Source organism: Podarcis pityusensis (assembly GCF_964106645.2).
Source record: "Podarcis pityusensis genome assembly, chromosome: 4".
NCBI lineage: Eukaryota > Metazoa > Chordata > Lepidosauria > Squamata > Lacertidae > Podarcis > Podarcis pityusensis.
The window spans coordinates 10,379,865-10,403,579 of NC_138027.1; the positions used below are offsets into that span (position 1 = coordinate 10,379,865).

General features: G+C 44.8%; 1 protein-coding gene and 1 long non-coding RNA gene across 2 annotated transcripts in view; both read right to left on the bottom strand.

Annotated features, from left to right (window-relative positions):
- GAB2 (GRB2 associated binding protein 2) overlaps nucleotides 1-23,715 on the bottom strand; it is a 148,834-nt gene that overhangs the window by 113,510 nt on the left and 11,609 nt on the right. The window lies entirely within an intron of this gene.
- On the bottom strand, nucleotides 15,422-17,403 carry LOC308475469. Its single transcript, XR_013985231.1, has 2 exons — nucleotides 17,132-17,403; nucleotides 15,422-15,784 (listed from the first exon to the last, which is right to left on the bottom strand). It is a non-coding gene; the product is annotated as an uncharacterized lncRNA (long non-coding RNA).

A 23,715-nucleotide genomic window follows, 5' to 3' on the forward strand; every position in this document is an offset into this window, starting at 1 on the left:
CCGTGAGGTTCTGTGTCTCATTCTCCCTCTCTGCCAAGACCACATCAAGGTGACAGGACTCTTTCAGTTCCGCTTTCACTTCGCTGCGGTTTAGTGTTACACCTCAACCCTAAACTGTGACTGACCACCGTTTACTGTAACAACCCAACTTTGCAAAACCACAGTTTGACGCTGGCTTACTTCCCTGAACCGCAGTTAAGACGAACAACTGCTTGTCTGGGTTCAGATATAACGCTAAGCTGTGGTTAAGGGGGAAAAGGGAACGCTTCCAATCTCTTCCTCACAGCTTCACCCTAGGAGGAGGAGAGGGGAGACTATGATTTAGCATCGTGCAATGCTAAATCCTAGTTTAGCGCTATGACCAAACGCAGTCACAGAACTCCAATTTATCTCGCCTCTCACATCTTTTGACAGGTATCTACCCCCATTCAATAAATGGAGACTTGGAAACAAAGCAGAAGGAAAAGCGTGCTTATTTCTGGATCGATCCATCTCATACTATTGCAGCAAAGGGAGGCTGTGTGGGGACTGCCTTCGAGGGCAGACCCCAGTCAACTGGCTGTCAAACCAGACTCTTTTCCACAGAAACCATCTAACACTTGCACAGAATAGCCTGTTTATATTTAGGCAGAGCTTTTCCTCCTTCTTCAGGGCTTGCAGGAAATCTTTTCTTAGACACTTGAACAAACACACAAATACCGTCCCAGACTATTTCCCTGGATTCTTCCTTGTACGGTTTCTCTCCTCCATCCTGCTCCCAAATTTCATCTCATCCCACACCTGGAGAGGGTTGGGAAAACTAGCAAGAGGCAGCTGGATGAAGGAAGAGTCCATCTTACCACAAATCTTGCAAAGAACTTCATTTCTACGCACATTCCATCTCTCGTCCCCAGCTACTGCCTTTCCAGGGAGTATTGTTGTTGAACTGCACCTAGCAACTCATTTTCACTTATGAATTGAGCAATGCCTTGCTCATTGCCACTCACACCAAGCCAAAAGCAGGTGGCTCTTTGAACCTTTCAACTCACCAGGTGTTTAAAAAAAGGTAAAAAGAGGAACTGAGGTTGCTTCCAGATGACCTGTTTGTTGAGTATTCATCCCGATTTGTTTGTGCCAAGCCTGCAGTAGGGATTACAGTGGTGCCTCGCAAGACGAAAAGAATCCGTTCCGCGAGTCTCTTCGTCTTGCGGGTTTTTTCGTCTTGCGAAGCAAGCCCATTAGCGGTTTAACGGATTAGTGCTACAGTATTAGCGGCTTAGCGGGCTTAGTGGATCAGCTGATAAGCGGCTTAACTATAAGCTGATAAGCGGCTTAAGGATCAGCTGATAAGCGGCTTAACGATAAGCTGATAAGCGGCTTAACGATCAGCTGATAAGCGGCTTAGCATCAGCTGTTAAGCGGCTTAGCCATCAGCTGATAAGCGGTTTAGCGGCTTGGGAAAAAGGGGGGGAAAGGAAAAAAACCCCGCAGGAACTCGCAAGACATTTTCGTCTTGCGAAGCAAGCACATAGGAAATTCGTTTTGCGAAGCACCTCCAAAACGGAAAACCCTTTCGTCTAGCGGGTTTTCCGTCTTGCGAGGCATTCGTCTTGCGGGGCACCACTGTATTTAGCTGAGATTCTCACATTGCAGGGAGTTGATCTAGGTCAGGCTTCCTCAACCTCGGCCCTCCAGATGTTTTGAGACTAGAAGTCCCATCATCCCTGACCACTGGTCCTGCTAGCTAGGGGTCATGGGAGTTGTAGGCCAAAAACATCTAAATGGCTGAGGTTGAGGAAGCCTGAGCTAGGTGAGAATTGGGGATCTTTCCAATGCTACAATTCTGTGATTCTACGATGGGTGAATCTCTGTATGTACCTCTCCATTTCTGATTTTTCTAGCCTTAAGTTGCACCCCTGCCATTTCCACATCTGAGTGCAAATTTCTCCGAATTCGTACATTCTTACATGCACATACAGTGGTGCCTCGCAAGACGAAATTAATCTGTTCCGCGAGTCTCTTCGTCTTGCGGTTTTTTCGTCTTGCGAAGCACGGCTATTAGCGGCTTAGCGGCTATTAACGGCTTAGCGGCTTTAAGAAAAAGGAAACAAACTCGCAAGACGTTTCGTCTTGCGAAGCAAGCCCATAGGGAAATTTGTCTTGCGGAACGACTCAAAAAACGCAAACCCCTTTCGTCTAGCGAGTTTTTCGTCTTGCGGGGCACCACTGTATGCCAAACGCACCCATTTTTGCAAAATGATTCCCCCGGATGCAATGCAGTTTTTTTGTATGCTGTTTTCACTTAAATATGCATTTCTGTACAAATTACTTGGCTGGAGAACAGCACCACATAGAGAAGTGTGACGTTTAAAGGATGGGGTTGTGTTTTTGGTCCCAGAAAGTGCAAATTTTGTAGGTTCACCGCTGAATCGAATTTCTCCCCCTTCTCCAGTTTGTGGGGAGGTCAGATGACAGGATCAAAGGGATTGTAGGTGGGGGAAAGGCTGTAGCCCAGTGGGTAGAGGATCTGCTTTGCATGCACAAGGTCCCAGGTTCTAATCCCACCATTTCTAGGTAGGACTGAGAGAGGAACCCTGGAAATGCTGGTGGACAATACTGCAATACATGGGACCTATTACCTGACTCAGTAAAACACCACTTTCCACACCCTTAAATCCCTGGAAGAGAGGAGGGGATACTTTAGAGAGGAGCAGCGACAGAAGCTGTTCATGGTTAATTTCTATTTGGCAATGGAACACTGTACTAAATTACTCTTTGTGGGCATCAACAATGTCTCCAAAATTTTTTACACATCACTTGGGAAGACAGGCGAACTAACACCACTGTACTGGAAGAAGCAAAGATCACCCATGTCGAAGCAATGATTCTTCAACATCAACTTCGTTGGACTGGCCATGTTGTGCGGATGCCTGATGATCGTCTTCCAAAGCAACTATCCCGAACTTAAAAATGGAAAGTGTAAAGTTGGTGGTCAACAAAAGAGGTTCAAAGACTCTCTCAAGGCAAATCATTAAAAAATGTAGTATAAACACCAACAATTGGGAAACACTGGCCTGCAAGTGATCCAGTTGGAGATCAGCCTTTATCAAAGGTGTCCTGGGTTTTGAAGACACTTGAACTCAGGACGCAAGGGAGAAACGTGCTAAGAGGAAGGCACGCTTGGCAAACCCTCACCATTATCAACTCCTGCCTGGAAACCTGTGTCCCCACTGTGGAAGGACGTGTGGATCCAGAATTGGCCTCCACAGCCACTCATGGACTCATTGTTAAAACCGTGTTTATGGAAGACAATCTTACTCGGCTACGAGCGATTGCCAAAGAAGAAGAGTTAGTAAACCCTTATAAACTACTATGGTTGTTTCAAGTCCCACTGTTCTGCAAGCTGTTATGGTTTCGTTTTTAACAAGCGGAATACAGAAAATCAAAACTAATATTAATGGACATCAAATTGATGGCTTGGGAGCTTTCTATCTGCCACTTTAACAATAAGGGTTAAGACGTCAGCAAGCACACAGATTTCCCTGCAACATGGTTGAGTGGGGCAGCAATCTGGATTCTTGTCCCCATGGGGTTCAGTTCCCTGAAAAAGTGGGGTACCCCGTCAGCTGACTCCTGCAAAAAAGCCTGCAAGGCGGGAGAACGAAACCCCTTTTATCGGCTCCCTCTTTCCCCACAAGGTCGTGGAAAACACAAGGCAGCAGCTATAAAGGCAAACATCCTGGCAGGAATAGGAAATGCTTCCTATAGAAAGGGAATTTTATGTTTCCTGGCTGAGGGAAATTGCATCGGGCAGGCCGGGGGCGGGAAGGCGATTATATACATCCTCTGCCTATATTGCAAATGGGGTTGTCCCATTTTGCGGAGGGAGATTTGGCGGTCAGCCTTGAACCAAGATGAGCACCAAGAGAGAAATCAATAAAGCACAAAATGAGACCAAGTAAAATAGGGTTTCTGGTGAAGGGTTGGGTGAATTTGCCCATTTCGGCTTCCTTCAGTCCCTTGTCTTCCATTTTTTCACATGTTCAATAAATGAAGAAAAATCCTTATAAAAACCCACCAGCTTTTTAGTGCTAATTTCCTAACAAGCAAGCAATTTCTCCCACAAAAATGCGCATTTTCACATACAGTGGTACCTCGGGTTACAGACGCTTCAGGTTACGTGATTTTGGGTTGCGCACTGTGCTGAACCCGGAAGTACCAGAACAGGTTACTTCTGGGTTTCGGTGCTCGTGCAGAAACACTAAATCGTGCTTTGCACATAGGCGCCGAATTGCAACCCGCGCATGCGCAGACAGGTGGCGAACGTGCCTCCCGTACGGATCACATTCACAACCCGAGGTTCCACTGTATATGGCTATGCTGGCAATGCCTGATGGGAGTTGTAGTCCAAAATCTCTGGAAGCCAACAGGCTGGTGAAAAGCTGATTTATAGTCTGGCCCCAGGAATTGTATTATCAACCCTCAGAACTCTGGGTTTTGAAACTGCTGGTACTTTGCCTGTCGTTTTGAATTTATTATTTGGATTTCTTTCTCCCCCCCTCCCCCCATTTGTACTCTGCGTTCTCTGTGGCAATTTGCTGAGATGCATAACGAATTGCGTGATTCCCAAAGTCATCATGCGTGACAACTTTTTTGAAACAACAACAACAACAGACCATTTAAGGACATAAACTCACTTTCACTTACCCATTTAAAAATTATTCAGCTGTGCACAGGGAACCAGGCAAGCGGTTAAGGGAGAAACGGACACCATCTGAGTATAATAATGTTTTCATTGCTCCCCCCTGCAGACACTATAATGGATTTCCCATTTGAAATTATTACTGATGTTCTACACTGAAGTTGTAATGGCATGGGGGTGAGGGCTGCTTTCAGCCATCATAATAACATTCTACCCAAATCTGTCTGTCTGTCTATCTATCCATCCTCTTTATAGTAAACTGTAAAACAGACATTTCCTCTACAGAGCACGGACAGGCCACCTCCCCAAACCAATTAGCTAACTGGCTGCAATCATTCCCCAAGGAAACAGAGGCTCGTGAATGAACTCTGTCCGCAGAAAGGACCTGTTCTTCGTGCCTCGTACCCTCTCTCCCCCCTCCCCACCCCGAATTCATAATTTAACTTGGATAACCACTCTAATAAATGAAACCACACGCGCGCCGTTTTTCTTTGCCAGCGATTAAAGGGGGGGGGGGGGGAAATGACATGGAAATGAAAAGTGGTTGGGAGCAAGTGGGGACACAGCAACCTGGGGGGCGGAGGGGGACAACCTTCCGAACTGCAGCCATTGTCGGGGGTGGTGGTGGTGTTTCATTTGCATACAATTCAGAATGCAAAGTTGATCTTTGCTCTTGTGCAATGAACCCATTGCCCCCCCCCCCCCCCCCGCAAATCAGACTTGTGTGTAATAAAAGAAAGGGGGAAAGGCCAACATTCGTTCTGGAGGTCCGTTCTTAACCTGAAACTGTTCTTAACCTGAGGTACCACTTTAGCTAATGGGGCCTCCCGCTGCCGCCACGCCACCGGAGCATGATTTCTGTTCTCATCCTGAAGCAAAGTTCTTAACCTGAGGTACTATTTCTGGGTTAGCGGAGTCTGTAACCTGAAGCGTCTGTAACCTGAAGCTTCTGTAACCCAAGGTACCACTGTATTATTATTATTATTATTATTATTATTATCAACAACAACAACAACAACAGGGCTGAAGGCAGCCCTGTTTAGGTAAGCTTTTAATGTTTGATGCATTACTGTATTTTAATATTTTGTTGGAAGCCGCCCAGAGTGGCTGGGGTATAAATAATTATTATTATTATTATTATGATTATGATGATGCACTGGGTTAACATTTGCATGATGTCACAATGTTGTTCTAGCTTCCCTGCAAGCAAATCAAGCACGTGCTCAACAGATAGTCAATGACTTTGACTCATTGTTGTTGTGTTTTTGATATCTAATTCAGATCCGGATGAATGCCCAAGAAACAGCTCATCAGGGAGCGACCCGGGATAACAGGCTCAAAGCGATAAAGGGGGAAACAAGAAATGCACTCTGGGGAGCACAGTTTGGAGCAAAGTGTTCAAAGCTTTTGGAGAGCGCTTGGACCCTCTTGCACAAATGATCGACGGGCACACAGAATCATAGAGTAGGAAGGGACCTCCGAGGGTCATCGAGCCCAACCCCCTGAAAATGCAGGAATCTCAACATGCAGTCCCCCCCCCCCCATCTAATTTCAAACCACACAGGACGCCGCTTGGCTTTGCAAATGCGATAACGGTTTTATTGCTAGGAGGAACATCTATGAAGCCACATCTATGAAGTCTGAGGTCCAGAGCCTTCCCAGTTGGCTCTGCGCATTTCGGGTTTTTCTTTTAAGTCATGGTCAATTTACTTACATATCACATTTTCTACAAGTAAATCCCTGATCAAAGCAGTAACAAAGTAAGGCAATTAATAATAATAATAATAATAATAATAATAATAATAATTTATTGTTTATACCCCGCCCATCTGGCTGGGTTTCCCCAACCACTCTGGGCGGCTTCCAACAAAGTATTAAAATACAGCAGTCTGTAAAACATTAACAGTAAGCCCACAACTTATGCAAGCGGTTACATTCTGGGGATCGCACCTGAAGTCAGCATTGTGAATGGTCAAAACACACTGGGTTCAGTGGCGGGTGGGACTGCTATAGCCTTTTCCCCTGTATGTCTGTCCTCTTTCTTATTGTATTTATTTTCTTGCCATGCTCTTAAGGCTAATAATAATAATAATTTATTATTTATACTCCACCCATCTGGCTGGGTTTCCAGACAGTAGTCTGTTAAACATTAAAAAGCTTCCCTAAACAGGGCTGCCTTCAGATGTCTTCTAAAAGTCTGGTAGTTGTTCTTCTCTTTGACATCCGCTGGGAGGGCGTTCCACAGGGCGGGTGCCACTACCAAGAAGGCCCTCTGCCTGGTTCCCTGTAACTTGACTTCTCGCAGTGAGGGAACCGCCAGAAGGCCCTCGGAGCTGGACTTAGAGTACTTCCTCTGGAAACAGCTCCCTTATGAACAGTCTCCTTCGGAAGGTGATGGACTCTCCTTCCTTGGAAGTTTTTAGGCAGAGGCTGGATGCTATAGTTGAGATTCCTGCATTGCAGGGGGTTGGACTAGATTGCTTCTTGAGTCCCCTTTCAACTCTGCAATTCTATGACTGGCAAATCCCCCCCCCCCCCCAATATTTTGCAAGGCTGAAACGAATTAATAATACGAGAACCTGCTCTGACATGCTGCTGTCAACATCTCTCTCTCCCCTGCGGAGAAAGGAGATAGGAGGTTGCTTGGAAACTAGATTACTTCTCGTTCTTAGAAAGCAGTCGAGATGCTGGTGAGGTCACGACGCCAGGTTTAGCAGGGGCTTGCTGAAACGGCTTTCTGCCTAGAAGGGAGAGAATGAGCAAGAGATGGCTTCCAAGTCCTTGGTTGACTTCATCTAACACAAAGATGGGGAACCTGCGGCCCTCCAGAGGTTGAGGGCTGTAGTCCAACGGCAGGTGGAGATCTGGATGCTGTTGTTGTTGTTATTTATTAAATCTGCACACCACCCTTCATCCAAAGGACACAGGGTGGTTCACAAAAAATGAATCAATTTTCCCCAACATTTGGCTCTGCCCAACTTTAGAAGAGGAACTGAAGAAGGGGGCTAGACAGCCTTTCCCCTTGCATTTCCACCAAGTGAAATTTCAGCAGCAGAAATATCTTGAATAAATTTTTGCTCAGCACCAGAATAAATTCTGCTCCTTCTGGATTCCAAGACCAAAACCGAACTGACCCAGGCAGTGGCTGGCGTTTGCCTAGGTAAAGGGACCCCTGACCATTAGGTCCAATCGTGGACGACTCTGGGGTTGCGGCGCTCATCTCGCTTTACTGGCCGAGGGAGACGGCGTACAGTTCCGGGTCATGTGGCCAGCATGACTAAGCCGCTTCTGGCGAACCAGAGCAGCGCACGGAAACACTGTTTACCTTCCCACCGGAGTGGTACCTATTTATCTACTTGCACTTTGACGTGCTTTCGAACTGCTAGGTTGGCAGGAGCAGGGACCGAACAATGGGAGCTCACCCCGTCGCGGGGATTTGAACCGCAGACCTTCTGATCGGCAAGTCCTAGGCTCTGTGATTTAACCCACACATCCGGCATTTGCCTAGACCCCATCGAAGCCTACTATTTTGACACCCAAAGCCTACTAATATGTCCTGGGAGACTGTGCCCAACTAATCACTACGATCTAAATTTCAAGTTCAGAAACCTGAAGTTGGACTTTATAGCTTTAAGTGAGAGCCAGTGTGGTGTAGTGGTTAAGAGCAGTAGATTCGTAATCTGGTGAACCGGGTTCGCATCTCCGCTCCTCCACATGCAGCTGCTGGGTGACCTTGGGCTAGTCACGCTTCTCTGAAGTCTCTCAGCCCCACTCACCTCACAGAGTGTTTGTTGTGGGGGAGGAAGGGAAAGGAGATTGTTAGCCACTTTGAGACTCCTTCGGGTAGTGATAAAGCGGGATATCAAATCCAAACTCTTCTTCTAATGTTCTGTGGATGTTCCCCCATCTCGGAGCAGGCAGAGCACCCAAAATAAATTCCTGGTATGTTTTTCTGCACCTTTCAGGGACACTAGATCCTATTTTGGATCTTGGGAGCCTGTATTCTAGGAGCACGGATGGGCAGACCAGACTTTCAAAATATACAGAGCAGTCAAAGAGCGCTCGTCTAACCAACGTCTTGTTGACCGAAGCCTTTTCCATAGCATCCTTCTCCAGCGACGTGTTCGCAGCTGCAACTCAACATTTCCAGACAGGGAGTTGCCGAACACACACATATATGATGATAATGGCCAATCCAGGCGACTTCCGGAAAAAAGAGAATACAAGACAGGCTGAGCGGCTGGGTTTTCCAATAGCAGTCAATAGTCATGTTTTGAGAGACGGCGCACCCACTCAAATAACTTCCCCACGAATATATATATTTATAAAATTAGGTGTCCAACCAAGCAGCTTTTTTAGAGGATTAGGTGCCAGTGGAGCCTGCTCTGCTTTCCAGGGTGGATAAAAATCAATGTTGTGTTTAAAAAAATCATAATAAATCATAATAATAAAATAAATAAATTGGATTTTTAAAAATTCAAATTGGATTTTTTAAATTTAAATTGGATTTTTTAAATAAAATACTTTTGGAGGGAAAATCTTTCTAAAGATAGTTTTCTACTTAATTTACATGATAGTCCAAAGGCTATTCATCAGGAAATAAGGATTTGTTTTTAAGTTTTTCAGGTGTGCTAAAACTCAGCCTGTTGTTTTTTTTCAAATTGTTTAACCACATCAGTTAACAAGCATGGATACATATGCTATAACGTTACTGTTTTAGTTAAATAAATTGTTTAAATTGTTATGAAGGAAATGGTTATTTTTCTCCTTCCAATAAAGTACAGCAGAAAAGTTGTCCAAATATAAACAGTTAACTTATTAAACCTCACAATAATTTCATAATTATCTGTCTATGTATTTCTTTTTTTTTGTTACTTTTTATTGATTTTCAAAAACAAAACAAAATTAAATAAAACTTTAACTTTAACATTCAACCTTTTTTATCTTCTTATTTACCCTGCACAATTTCACGCCCGAACTTCCCTCCTTCCCTGCTTCGGTTTTCCCATGTCTATGTATTTCTAACAGTATAACCAAATCAGTAATTTTTGATATGACCACAAAAGCTACTCTGAAAATTTATTATTCCAAAAACGAAACCTTCCTCTGGTTGTAAATATTAAGATGATACCGACAAAGAACGAGCCTTTCTGCAAAAAAGAAAAGAAAAAGATTTAAATCAAGTCTTACTGACTAGTGATTTAAATCAATTTGATTTAAACCAAATCCACCCTGCTGCTTTTTATCCCGCAAGGAGGTTTAGCATTAGAGTTTCCCATCTCCTAGATGGGCTACCTTCCCAGTTTAACGAGCCCCTCATTTTGCTCTACAGCACGTGCAGAAACCGCCTCCTTGACCGATGGACCCACTATTGGGTCTCGTCCACTCAATCTGCCAGATTTTATCTTCGCATGCAAAGGAAGTCCCTCACCTGGTTTAGCCAGCCAGCTGAAGCCTTTTCCCATGGTGTGGCAGCTTCTAGGAGCCACATGTGAGAGCTGTGTGCAGGGTGGGAACCAAAGATGCTCTCACTACCCCAGAAGGAGCCTATGCATGCCTGCAGATGCACCAGGCAGGTAATGTGGGAATGTTGAGGGTTGCAGGAGAGGATATATTGATTATTAATATCCTTCCTAACTTGCGCTAACAAGTTTCTTCACTTAGCAGAGTGGATTCCCCTTCTTACACAGCAGAAAGCTGGCTGCCAACTCGTGTGAGTCTCTTAAAACAACAAGCAATTCAATTTGGCTTGCCCAGATTGAGACACAGTGGTACCTTGGTTCTCAAACGCCTTGGTACTTGAACAAGTTGGAACCTGAACACTGCAAACCCGGAAGTAAGTGTTCCGGTTTGCGAACTTTTTCCGAAAGCCAAATGTGTTCCATTTTGAGTGTTATGCTTCCGATTTGAGTGTCACACTTCCGTTTTGAGTGTTATGCTGAGGTGTCTGTCTGTTTTTGCTATTTATTTTGTGTTTTTGTGGCTCTTTTTTGTTTTGTTTTTGTGACTGTGTGGAACCCAGTTCAGCTACTGATTGATTGTGTGAATGCAGTACGTTGTTTATTGCTTTCATTTTATGCATCAAATTCATGTTAAGTTGCTGTTTGAGGGGTTGTTTTTAAAAGTCTGGAATGGATTAATCCATTTTGCATTACTTTCTATGGGAAAGCACGCCTTGGTTTTGGAACGCTTTTGGTTTTGGAACGGACTTTCAGAACGGATTAAGTTTGAGAACCCATTCCTCCTTAAAGGGAACTTTTTACAAACTATCTAGAAAGACAACAAAATGAACTGGACTCCTTGGCAGGTTTTGAATAAACATACACAAATTTATTGGTTGATAACATGATTGATAGATATGTAAGGATATGTACAATTTTATAATATGCAGAGAAAATATGTGAAGAGAAATCAGGGAGAGGAGCTGAGGGAAGTCCTTGGTGGGGGGGAGGAGGAAAGGGGGGAAAATAATGTATGTGATTATATGGTTTGATAATTTGTTATGTGGAAATTGAGCAATAAAAAATATTTTTTTAAATAAAAAAGTTGGAGCACCAAGGTACCACTGTATGTTCTATTATTCCTGGTAAGACCCCCTTTGAGCCCTCCTGAAAGAATAAAGACACCACAGTCTTATTCATAAGTAACAAAAAGCAGTTTTACTCACGATCAGGCAGAGCAGTGTGTGATCTCTGAAGGCAGGCTTTTGGCTTAAAAGTTACAAACATGTATAAACAGGTTTACCCCAAATGGGAGACTGCTGGCTGGCTGGCTGCCAGCAGTGCAGTCCAGGTGAATCAGGATGTTTGAGGGACGAAAAAAGATGAGAGAGAGGTTGCTGCGTGACTTGGCCTTTTACCAGGTCTGGAAAGGTCACGCCCACCTACTAGTCACATGCTAGGAAGGATGCTCCAGCCAGGTGTAACAGGAAGTTTGACTGGCTGGACCAACATCCCCGTGCATGTCCACTCTAGCAAAACAGGTAATGTTGTACTTGACTGCTCCCAGTGGATTACATCCCACAGGTAAATGTCAGCTCCAGCAGAATTAACTTGAGCCTCAAAAAGCTCACTGACACTAATAAGAGGTGAAGGAAACATGAAGGAAAGGGAAGCTGTTATGTACTGAGTTGAATAGGATCCAAAATGCAGCAGTCTGATGGTCCTAGAACAACAGGATCCAAAATGCAGCAGTCTGGTTGGTCCTAGAACAATAGGATCCAGAATACAGCAGTCTGATTGGTCCTAGAACAATGCAGCAGTATGATTGGGCTGAAGGAGCCACCCAATCCAGCTCCAGATGGAAGTGAATCCACAACCTGATTGGCCTACAGGAGAATTCCGGAAGTAGCCAATCACGTGCAGCCCATTGTGTAAAGAATGTATATAAAGCAGATACTTAGGGGGAACTTTCATTCCTCCTCCCACTATGAGCTGAATAAAGAGCATGAAATCCACTCTCGACTCCGAGTATATTTCAGAAGCACAATTCACCGTGTGCTTATTTCTAATATGAATGCAGAGAGAAAAGTCAAATGAGGATAGTCCCTGAAGACTCTCCGCTTACGGGTCTGGGCTACTGTAGAAACGGTTGCAATTAGCCTTCTGAACTAAAGTTACATCCCAAACGGTTAAAGAGAGAGATGGAAAACTTTCCAAAATACGAGCTGCCAAGGCGATTGTGGAGGGGGCTATGTGCTCATTGGTTTAATTGCTTTTAAAGAGGGGGAGTGGGGGAGGGGCAGACTCCTAAAAGCTCTTTTTTTACAGGTTAATTTTTAACTCCAGAGTCACCTAATTACAGAATTGGGAGAAAAAGCCCTCTCACCCACTTCATTTGAATTAAGCAACATGCCACTAATAATAAAAAAGGTCAAAGTTGGAGAGGTCAGTGTGCCTCAAATGAGACACACCGGTTGACCTGAGAATGAACTCTGTGTGTGTGTGTGTGTGTGTGTGTGTGTGTGTGTGTATAATTTTTATAAAGTTCTCTATTTTACCATTTAAAATACCGTATTTTTCTGTATGCTACAACAGCAGCAAGAATACTTATTGCAAAGTCTTGGAAGACACAAGATCTACCCACACTGGAGGAATGGCAGACGAAAATGATGGACTATATGGAATTGGCGGAAATGACTGGCAGAATCCGAGACCAGGGAGAAGAGTCGGTGGAAGAAGATTGGAAGAAATTTAAAGACTACTTACAGAAATATTGTAAAATTAATGAATGTTAAGACTGATGACGGATTGAAGTTAAGCGGTTTCTAGCAGTAATGGCTAAAAGAATTGAAAAATTGGTTTTTTAATAGGTAAAAATTTAATGTTATAATATATGAAGATTAAAGATTGGGATTAAAAAGGAGGGAAAGAAATTGCTGGACTAACAAACTAAATTGGAATACAAAAGAGGGAGGTATGAGGAGGTCCGGGAAACAAGTACATGTAAAAGAAGTGATGAAAAGACGGAATTGTTTTTAACTGTTTTTTCTTTTTTTCTTTTTGTATTTTGTATTGTGTATTTTTCTTTTTATTCTGAAATTCTTCTTTTTTATTAATGTGATTTTTTTTTGGTGAAACCTTAATAAATATCATTAAAAAAAAAAAAAAATACCGTATTTTTCGCCCTATAAGACGCACTTTTCCCCCTCCAAAAATGAAGGGGAAATCTGTGTGCGTCCTATGGGGCAAATACAGGCTTTCGCTGAAGCTTGGAGAGCGAGAGGGGTTGGTGCGCACCGACCCCTCTCGCTCTCCAGGCTTCAGGAAGCTATCAGCAAGCCTGGGGAGCCCGCGGGAGTTCCCGCAGGGCTCCCTAGGCTGCGGATAGCAGCCTGCTGCCCGGCGCGCAAGGTGCCCTGAAGCAGAGCGCCCCGCGCACCGGGCAGATATCTGCAGCCTGGGGAGCCCTGCGGGAGTTCCCGCAGGGCTCCCTAGGCTGCGAATAGCAGCCTGCTGCACGGAGCGCGCTGAAGCAGAGTGCCCCGCGCTTCGGGCAGACATCGGCCAGCCCCACAAGCTCGGGGGACAGCGGGGAGGCGCAGCGCCGCCATCCCGGTGTTCCTTGACCTGGTTTGGAGGCTGGCACTGCGGAGATGCGCACCAACTCTGGGGAGAGTCGTGACCAACTCTGGGGTTGCGGCGCTCATCTCGCTTTATTGGCCGAGGGACCCGGCGTACAGCTTCCAGGTCATGTGGCCAGAATGACTAAGCCGCTTCTGGAGAACCAGAGCAGCACACGGAAATGCCGTTTACTTTCCTGCCGGAGTGGTACCTATTTATCTACTTGTACTTCATGCTTTTGAACTGCTAGGTTGGCAGGAGCAGGGACAGAGCAACGGGAACTCACCCCATCATGGGGATTCAAACCGACACCTGGGAATTTCTGTCTGAATTATCCCCAACAAAAAGGACTCCTTTTTTTGGTGGCTTTTTGGAAAAGTATTTTAAACATTTTTTTTCAATTCACTATAAATTATTTATAGAGACTGCCAACTTTCTTACTGCCTACTGCCCCGTGCGTTTAAGCAAGAGGCTAAATCAAGCATGAGCAAACTTGGCCTTCCAGATGTTTTGGGACTACAACTCCCATCATCCCTAGCTAACAGGACCAGTGGTCAGGGATGATGGGAGTTGTAGTCCCAAAACATCTGGACAGCCAAGTTTGCCTATGCCTATACAGTGGTAAAGGTAAAGGTACCCCTGCCCGTATGGGCCAGTCTTGACAGACTCTAGGGTTGTGCGCTCATCTCACTCTATAGGCCGGGAGCCGGCGCTGTCCGCAGACACTTCCGGGTCACGTGGCCAGCGTGACAAGCTGCATCTGGCGAGCCAGCGCAGCACATGGAACGCGGTTTACCTTCCTGCTGGTAAGCGGTCCCTATTTATCTACTTGCACCTGGGGGTGCTTTCAAACTGCTAGGTTGGCAGGCGCTGGGACCGAACAACGGGAGCGCACCCCGCCGTGGGGATTCGAACCGCCGACCATGCGATCGGCAAGTCCTAGGCGCTGAGGTTTTACCCACAGCGCCACCCACGTCCTCTATACAGTGGTACCTCGTGTTAAAGACGCCTCAGGTTACAGACTCTGCTAACCCAGAAATAGTACCTCAGGTTAAGAACTTTGCTTCAGGATGAGAACAGAAATCGTGCTCCGGTGGCGCAGCAGCAGGAGGAGGCCCCATTAGCTAAAGTGGTGCTTCAGGTTAAGAACAGTTTCAGGTTAAGAATGGACCTCCAGAACGAATTAAGTACTTAACATGAGGTACCAGTTTATATGTATGCCTGGAGGGCAAAGTTTGCCTATATATATGTATGTCTTACATATCATGTATTTTGATCTGTGACCTGCCCTGTGATCTTGTGATGAGGGTCAGTATACAACTCTAATTAATAGCAGTAATTACATATGCTAATACATATATAGTTATTATGATACTTCACTTTTGAAGTATTTTGACCTACAGTTGCGGTTTGTTTTAATCTCCCTATGGACTTGGTTCTTAATGTGCAGTACGCCAAGCTATTCGTATCTTACGGACTTGCAAGCTGCCTCGAGACAATTCTTTTTTGCGGAAAGCGATGGATAACGAAACAAAAACGAACGTGCCTTTTTGGGAGGGTGGGGATACCAGCAGGAGAAAAACTTTACCCTCACGGCAGTTGAAACATTCTGATAAATCAGCCCCAAGCTCCTTCTAGCTAAGAGTTCTCTTGGCTTGACCACACAAACACACACAAAGAAAGAAACATGGTTTTATTCAAACCAGATTACTGAAATTGCATTAAGCATCACTGTGCACGTGCTTAATTAGGGCTCAGTAGCCAATTCTTTTGCTCGGCCCTGCGTTCCCAACTGCTTTGAGCTGGATTTGAAGAGAAGGGGAAAACAGATTAAAATCAACTCCTAATCCAAATTGCTTCATTCATCCTTCCCTTCCACTACGCAGATCTGGCAGGCCAGCCTGAACTCTGTTACACCATTTCTCTCATTATCCAAATTGATTCCTTCCTCTGCATGGGCTGTTTCCGAAAAAAGGCCAAAAAAAGAAAACAAAAAAGCATCAACAACGGCTGTCAGTGTAGTTTGAATCACCCGCATGCTCTGTGAGACAAAACAGAAATGAGAAAGAGAGAGGGAAGCTTTGGCAGAATCACCAATTTGCTCCTTAGTCATACTGGGAAGTGTTATTTACAGTCACAGACCAAACACTAAAAGTGCCTTCATTGCGGAAGTTTTAAGGACCAAAATGTGGCCTTTTTGCTCTATGTTCTGGGCACCGCAACACAGAATCTGGATGTTTTTTTTAAAAAAAAACCACCCCTTCTGCATTCGCTTATGCAAATAAACTTTAAGAAAATACTAATTTATAGTGCTAAGTAGCGGTCTTCCAACTTCCTATTTTAAAGGAACCTTTTGGAAATGGAGTACATTTCCAAATGAGGGGGGAAGGGTCCTCTGTCCCCTTCCTTCCCCAGCCAAACTTTGCATCCTTCTTGGGTGCTCTTGCCTGGCCGGAATATGTCATCGACTCACAGCATTGTACAGTTGGAAGGAGCACTAGAACAGTTCGTTTGGAACATAGACTAGGATCCTTTGCAATTCTCTTGCTTTTTGATGACAGGGGGTTCAGGGGTTCCTGGTGGATCACCAGTGAGGGACTTGTTTCAGCCTGAGAGCCAAATTCCCTTCTGGGCTACCTCCCGGGGGCCACAGCTGCCAGGGAGGGCTGGGCTAGAGGCAAAAGGTTGGCAGAGCAATGGGTGCATTTTTTTTTACCTTTTTGCAATAGGTAAAAAATCTCTGACACTTCTCCCCATCCTTCATCTTATATATTTATTTATACCCAGCCTTTTCCCCAGACGGGAATCAAGGCAGCTTAAAGACACAAAACAGAAATCGCTAAACACACACACAAAACAAATCTCCCTTGCTGTATTATACTGTATTGATTAATTAGTGTTTTTATGGAGCAGTCAAGTAATTTCGTTGTCCCCGAAGGGGGCAATGACAATAAAGATATTATTATTATTATTATTATTATTATTAAATAACAATTGAACATCGTTTTTATTCATACACTTGGGGGCATCTTTTGGAATTAAGGGAAATTCGGATTCAATTTTGTCCCGAGGTAAACATACGGACAGGTTTTTGTCTTAGGTTTCTTTGCTAATTCGTGCCCACATAGAAACTAATTAGCAAACACACATCCAGAGACAGACAGACAGACAGACAGACAGACAAACAAACAAACAAACAGAGAATGGATTCCTAGATTGAAAGCCAATCGCCTGAAATAAAAAGGGCAGGAATTTAGGTCAGGCCAGCTGGCAATCGATGGGCGACGTTAAGATGATGGAAAAACCCTGCGTTGTGTAAAAATCCACAGACGTGTGAGGAAACAAGAATATAGACATCCCTCGCTGCGAAGGGGTGAAATGTAATCACCTGCCCTCCATTTTGCTTCCATTTGGCCTCACTGCATGTGCCAGCCGTAGCTGCGAGGTGAATTCCTCTTATTGAACAGCACCACCATCCAAAACATTTGAATTTGGTTACCAAAACACTGGGCGCTTAGCCACTTCACCACACCAGGCAGCAAGTGCAATCGGTGAATACACAACTGAGGAGGGCTCAGGAACCAAAACTCTTTGCGTCAGGTCGCCCTTAGGTTGGCAACCCCTGGAATACATAATATGCCCCCCTCCTGCAGTTTCAGAAGCATTACTGCCTCCAACCATTGATGATAATAATATAATAATAATAATAATAATAATAATATTTCATTTATATCCTGCCCTCCCCAGCCGAAGCCGGGCTCAGAGCGGATAGCCTTTTCCTCCACTGATTTGTCTGACAAGGTTTTTTATTATTATTATTATTATTATTATTATTAAAGATTTTCTTGTTTTACAGAAGTATGTGTAATGTCTCTCGTATTTTTTCCGTGTAACATTTTTACAAATCAGTTTCATTTGTTGAGACATTGGGGGGGAAGGGGGTGGGGGGGAAGGTGGGGTGGGGCGATGCTTCTATTTTGCTTAATATAAGTAGGGTTTGGTGTCAGCGTTACTCGTGCTGGTTCTCTACTGTTCATTTGTGTTCCTTTGGTGGTGAGAGAGGTTGGGGTTACAGAAAAATTACTATAAATAACAGCAGCAAAAACTCCCAACAAAACTTCCCCCAAAACGCGCCGGAAAGTCTAGGACAAATGAATGATTAATGGGAAGATGCGGGAAACACCCCAAAAGCAAATTAGGGTGAATGCCGTTTGTCATATACCAGCCCCATAAACAAATCCGAACAAATGCTCAGTAAAAATCAGATGTACACAAACCACTATGTCAGCTCTGGCCAAGCAAATCAGGAAAAATGCTGAATAAGATCAGTAAATGCTGTCTGCCAGTAGGCTTTTTATTACGTTTTTATCACTGATGTTCTGTATTAATGTCGTACGCCACCCTGGGATCTTTTGATAAAAGTGTGGTATATAAATTGAATATATAATAATAATAATAATAATCTGGAGCTGCCCTTAAGAGAACGTTTGGTTCCTTTTACGTTTCCTCCATGGTACGAATTCCTCCGGCATGCCCTTAAATGTCTTTTATAGAGCACTCGGACTCAGGAGGAAGATAAATCATTCATGCTCAGTGCTGAGCGTGACGCATCGTGAGCAGCGAATCCAGAGCTAAAAATGAGCATGACTTTCCTTGAGCGCAAAGCGGGGCTTGGAAACACGTGCGGCTGGGCGATCTATCGCAGCAGGTAGATGGGAACAGCTCCGACAGCACTTGTTTCTGTCTTGTCAGCGATATGTTTCTCAATGAGACCAGGTGCACACGGACTTCATGCGCCGGCTACTTTCAGAGCACACTCCACGGGGGAGTCCGGTTGGCATATTGTGAGATCTTAGAAGAAAGATGAGTGAAATGCGGCAGTTTTGCTCTTCTTCGAAGAAGCCGGTTTCTCAAGAATGAAGTCTCAAGGAGAAGTAATAGTACCACCCTGTAGGGCCTTGGGCAGACCACACTTGGAATACAGTGGTACCTCGGGTTACAGACGCTTCAGGTTACAGACGCTTCAGGTTACAGACTCCGCTAACCCAGAAATAGTACCTCGGGTTAAGAACTTTGCTTCAGGATGAGAACAGAAATTGCGCAGCGGTGGCAGCGGGAGGCTCCTTTAGCTATAGTGGTGCTTCAGGTTAAGAACAGTTTCAGGTTAAGAATGGACCTGAAGGATGAATTAAGTTCTTAACCCAAGGTACCACTGTACTGTGTCCACTTCTGGGCACCACAATTTATGAAGGATGTTGAGAAGTTGGAATGTGTGCAGAAGAGGACAACTAAGACGATCCAGGGTCTGGAAACTAAGCCATATGAGGAACGGTTGAAGGAGTTGTGTACATTTAGCCTGAATAAGAGAAAGATAGGACAGCCATCTTCAAATATCTCAAGGGCTGTCCCACAGAAGATGGAGCAAGCCTCTTTTCCTCCTGCTCTGGAGGGTAGGACCCGAACCAACGGCTTCAAGTCACAAGAAAGAAGATTCCGACTAAACACCAGGAAGAACTTTCTGGCAGTAAGAGTTGTTGTACAGTGGAATTGGACCATAAAGAAGGCTGATTGCTGAAAAATTGATGGTTTTGAATTATGGTGCTGGAGGAGACTCTTGAGAGTCCCATGGACTGCAAGAAGATCAAACCGATCCGTTCTGAAGGAAATTAGCCCTGAGTGCTCACTGGAAGGACAGATCCTGAAGCTGAGGCTCCAATACTTTGGCCACCTCATGAGAAGAGACTACTCCCTGGAAAAGACCCTGATGTTGGGAAAGATGGAGGGCACAAGGAGAAGGGGACGACAGAGGACGAGATGGTTGGACAGTGTTCTTGAAGCTACCAGCATGAGTTTGACCAAACTGCGAGAGGCAGTGGAAGACAGGAGTGCCTGGCGCGCTCTGGTCCATGGAGTCACGAAGAGTCGGACACGACTAAACAATAACAACAACAGTGGAATAGATGCCCTCAGGAGGTGATGGACTCTCCTTCCTTGGAGGTTTTTAAGCAGAGGCTAGATGGCAGCTGCCATGGATGCTTTAGCTGAGATTCCTGCACTGCAGGGGGTTGGACTAGATGACCCTCAGACCCTTTCCAACTATACAATTCTCTGATTCTCCTGGCTCCGTGAAAGTTCTGATGGTGGAGCAAGCCTATGGAAGATTGGGGGGGGGGGGCATTTAATAATAGTAATAATAAGAATTTATTATTTGTACCCCGCCCATCTGGCTGGGTTTCCCCAGCCACTCTGGGCGGCTTCCAACAAAGACCAAAAATACACTAAAATGTCACACATTAAAAACTTCCCTGAACAGGGCTTCTGAATGTTAGGTAGTTGTTTATCTCTTTGACATCTGATGGGAGGGCGTTCCACAGGGCGGGTGCCACGACCAAGAAGGCCCTTTGTCTGGTTCCCTGTAGCTTTGCTTCTCGCAGTGAGGGAACCGCCAGAAGGCCCTCGGCACTGGACCTCAGCGTCCAGGCAGAACGATGTGGGTGGAGACGTTCCTTCAGGTATATATTTGGCAGTGTCCACACATCACTGGCACCTGAACACAGCCTGCCCCACCCCAGCCCCCCTACTTGGGTGTTCCTGCTGGTTGCCATCCCAGAAAAACTCACGTGGATTCCCAATTCCCAAGGCTACGTTTTCCATGTGAGCGCCTACGACTTTTCTTCCTCCAAAACACCATTTTAAAACCTCTTCCGTAAGGCGAATGCTGTTGGAAGCGGTCCCTGCGCACACGGCTTCCGCCATGATTGACATTTGGGTTGTTTCCCCCCACTCCTTTAAAATCAAAATATATTTTGAGCAGCTTCTTGGCAGCTTTAAAACACGATGCTCAGGAACTGTCTCCCAGACCTGCAGGAAGCCAGAAGGGAAAACATGGCTTTTGAATTGTACGGTCTGATTACGCTTTGAATTCTCTTCCCATCCTTCTTCCCTCCTTTCCTTTCCCCCACCCCCACATTTCAGTGTGTAGGCTGCACAGTCAGTCAGTTTTGAGTTTCCAACGGGAAGAGGACAGGATGATACCCAAATGAAGAAGCTCATTGTTTGGCAGGTCAAGGGTCGGGGATGTGATGTCACGATGTTGGGGAGCAGAACCAGCAGCTGCGTCCCATCCTCTGCGGAGGTCCACGGAAGCAAAACAGCACACAGGCTGCTCCAGGGAGCTGATGCTGTCTGGATCAGGCTTTGTCAACCTGGCGCCCTCCGGAAGGTTTGGAGCTGCATTCGAAATTTGCCAGGCGCATTTTGAACCTGGCTATTGGCCACTATTGCACCTGGCTATCGACCGCGACGGGGTGAGCTCCCGTTGCTCGATCCCTGCTCCTGCCAACCTAGCAGTTCGAAAGCACATCAAAGTGCAAGTAGAGAAATAGGTACCGCTCCAGCGGGAAGGTAAACGGCGTTTCCGTGCGCTGCTCTGGTTCGCTACATAACCCGGAAGTTATAAACCAGCTCCCTCGGCCATTAAAGCGAGATGAGCACCGCAACCCCAGAGTCGGCCACGACTGGACCTAATGGTCAGGGGTCCCTTTACCTTTACTGGCCACTTGGGGACGCGGGTTAAACCACAGAGCCTAGGAGTTGCCGATCAGAAGGTTGGCGGTTCGAATCCCCGTGATGGGGTGAGCTCCCGTTGCTCGGTCCCTGCTCCTGCCCACCTAGCAGTTCGAAAACACGTCAAAGTGCAAGTAGATAAATAGGTACCACTCCAGCGGGAAGGTAAACGGCGTTTCCGTGCGCTGCTCTGGTTTGCCAGAAGCAGCTTAGTCATGCTGGCCACATGGCCTGGAAGCTGTATGCCGGCTCCCTCGGCCAATAAAGCGAGATGAGTGCCGCAACCCCAGAGTCGGTCACGACTGGACCTAATGGTCAGGGGTCCCTTTACCTTTATTGGCCACTTGAGACCAAGTGAAGATGCCTGGGGACTACGATGGAGGTGCATTCCTGAGGATCTTGACTGTTTTCACACACTAGCTACACATCCTGTAGAATTCCAGCTGCGATATTTTATCTGCCCAATCAGAACAAATTTCAGGAACCAAGAAGTCAACCAGATGGTAAACCCACAAGCAAAGACAGCCCTCTCCCCGTATTTATTTTCACCTGCCATTTTGACACCAAGTTTTGCAGGTAGGGATGTGACTGTTGGATGCAGGATGTTTCTGAATGCCCGTTGCTGGGAAGGGCAGTGCTGTTGCACTCAGCGTTAACAAATTGTCAGGTGTCGAAAGAATGGCAGACAAAATTAATGGACTACACAGAATTGGATAAAATGACAGGAAGAATTTGAAACCTGCATGACCAGAGATTTACAGAAGATTGGAAGAAATATATGAATTATTTGAAGAGCAACTGTAATCAACAAATTATGCTAGTAGTTTTGTAAGGAGAAATATATGAAATATTTCAAAGAAGAGAAAGAAGAGAGATGCTAGTTATGAGATTTAAATGTAATAGTGAAAATAAGAAATGTAAATTAAGTAAATAGATTGGAAAATTTTCAGATGTGATTGATGGAAGTCAAAAAAATTGTATAAGATGTAAAAGTACATTTAATTATTGCTGAAAATGATATGTTGAAAAACTAATAAAAAATTTATATAAAAAAGAAGGAAATTGTCAGGTGTGTTTTGCAACTGGCACGGGTCCAACTGTGATGATGTAGAGATCGCTGGATGCGAGGTTGGCAACTAACATCTCCATCTAGCTGACCCCTCCAGTTTTCTTAAGCAGGTCAGCAGAAGAGCTTACTCATTGCATTTCTATCCCACTTTTCCCCCCTCCAAAAAGTACATGGTTCCTCCTCCTCCTCCTCAGTGAATCCCTACAACGACTTCTGCTATGGTGCAGCTATATAGATTAAGGAGGTGAATAAATATGGGGAAAGCAAAATATCATTTAGAGAAGAAATTGAAAGATTTTCCTTGGAGCTCGGGACAGCTGTCCCGAACTTGAAACTATATTATGAGGCCTCATGCCTATGTTGGATCAAAGAATGGATCGTCTTGAAAAAGATTTGTTAGATTTAGAGGGATTTAACACCAGATTCGGTTGGCACGCATATCTGTGGCACAATAAAGAGAGGGTACACAAAGGCTTCTCTAATCATATCATCAGAGGAGCGTTGCTTGAGGTATGGGACAGAAATAAAAGACTTATAGAAAAAGATACCCCCTGGTGGCTATCACCAATTGACATTTTAACAATCAAAAAACTAAACATGGTAAGTGAAAGATGGACTTATGAAGACCTCCTGGTAAGATCAGATAAAGGATGGAAAATCAGAACATATGAAGACTTAAAGGATAAATTGGCAGGATGGCTACAATTTCACCAAATTAATGCCTTACAGAACGAACATAAAAAAACTGGGATGAATGAGAAAAAGTCCAGATACCAGGTGGAAATATTGGAAGGTAACTCCAAACTCTTATCCAAAATGTATAACCAATTATTAGATTGGGATACGAAGGACGAAGAGATAAAGGAAGTTATGGTCAAATGGGCTATAGATCTTGGATACAATCTATAATATGACAGGTGGGTGAAACTTTGGAACAAGGACATGAAATTCGCAGCATGTGTTGGACTCTGAGAAAATATGGAAAAAATGATGTACCGATGGTACATCACCCCTGTGAAATTGGAAAAAATGTATAAGACTGGAGACAAGACATGCTGGAAATGCAAAACCAAAGAGGGTAACTTCCACCATATGTGGTGGACTTGTGAAGAAGTTAAAAGGTTTTGGGGAATTATTTATGATGAATTTTAAAAAAATGGAAATATACCTTCCCCAAAAAACCTGAAGCCTTCCTCCTGGGAATGGTCGGAGAGGAGATCAAGAAGGAAGACCAAACAATGTTCCAATACGCAACGGTAGCCGCCAGGATATTGCTAGCGCAAAATTGGAAAACACCTAATATCCCAACTGTTAGAGAATGGTAAATTAAATTATGC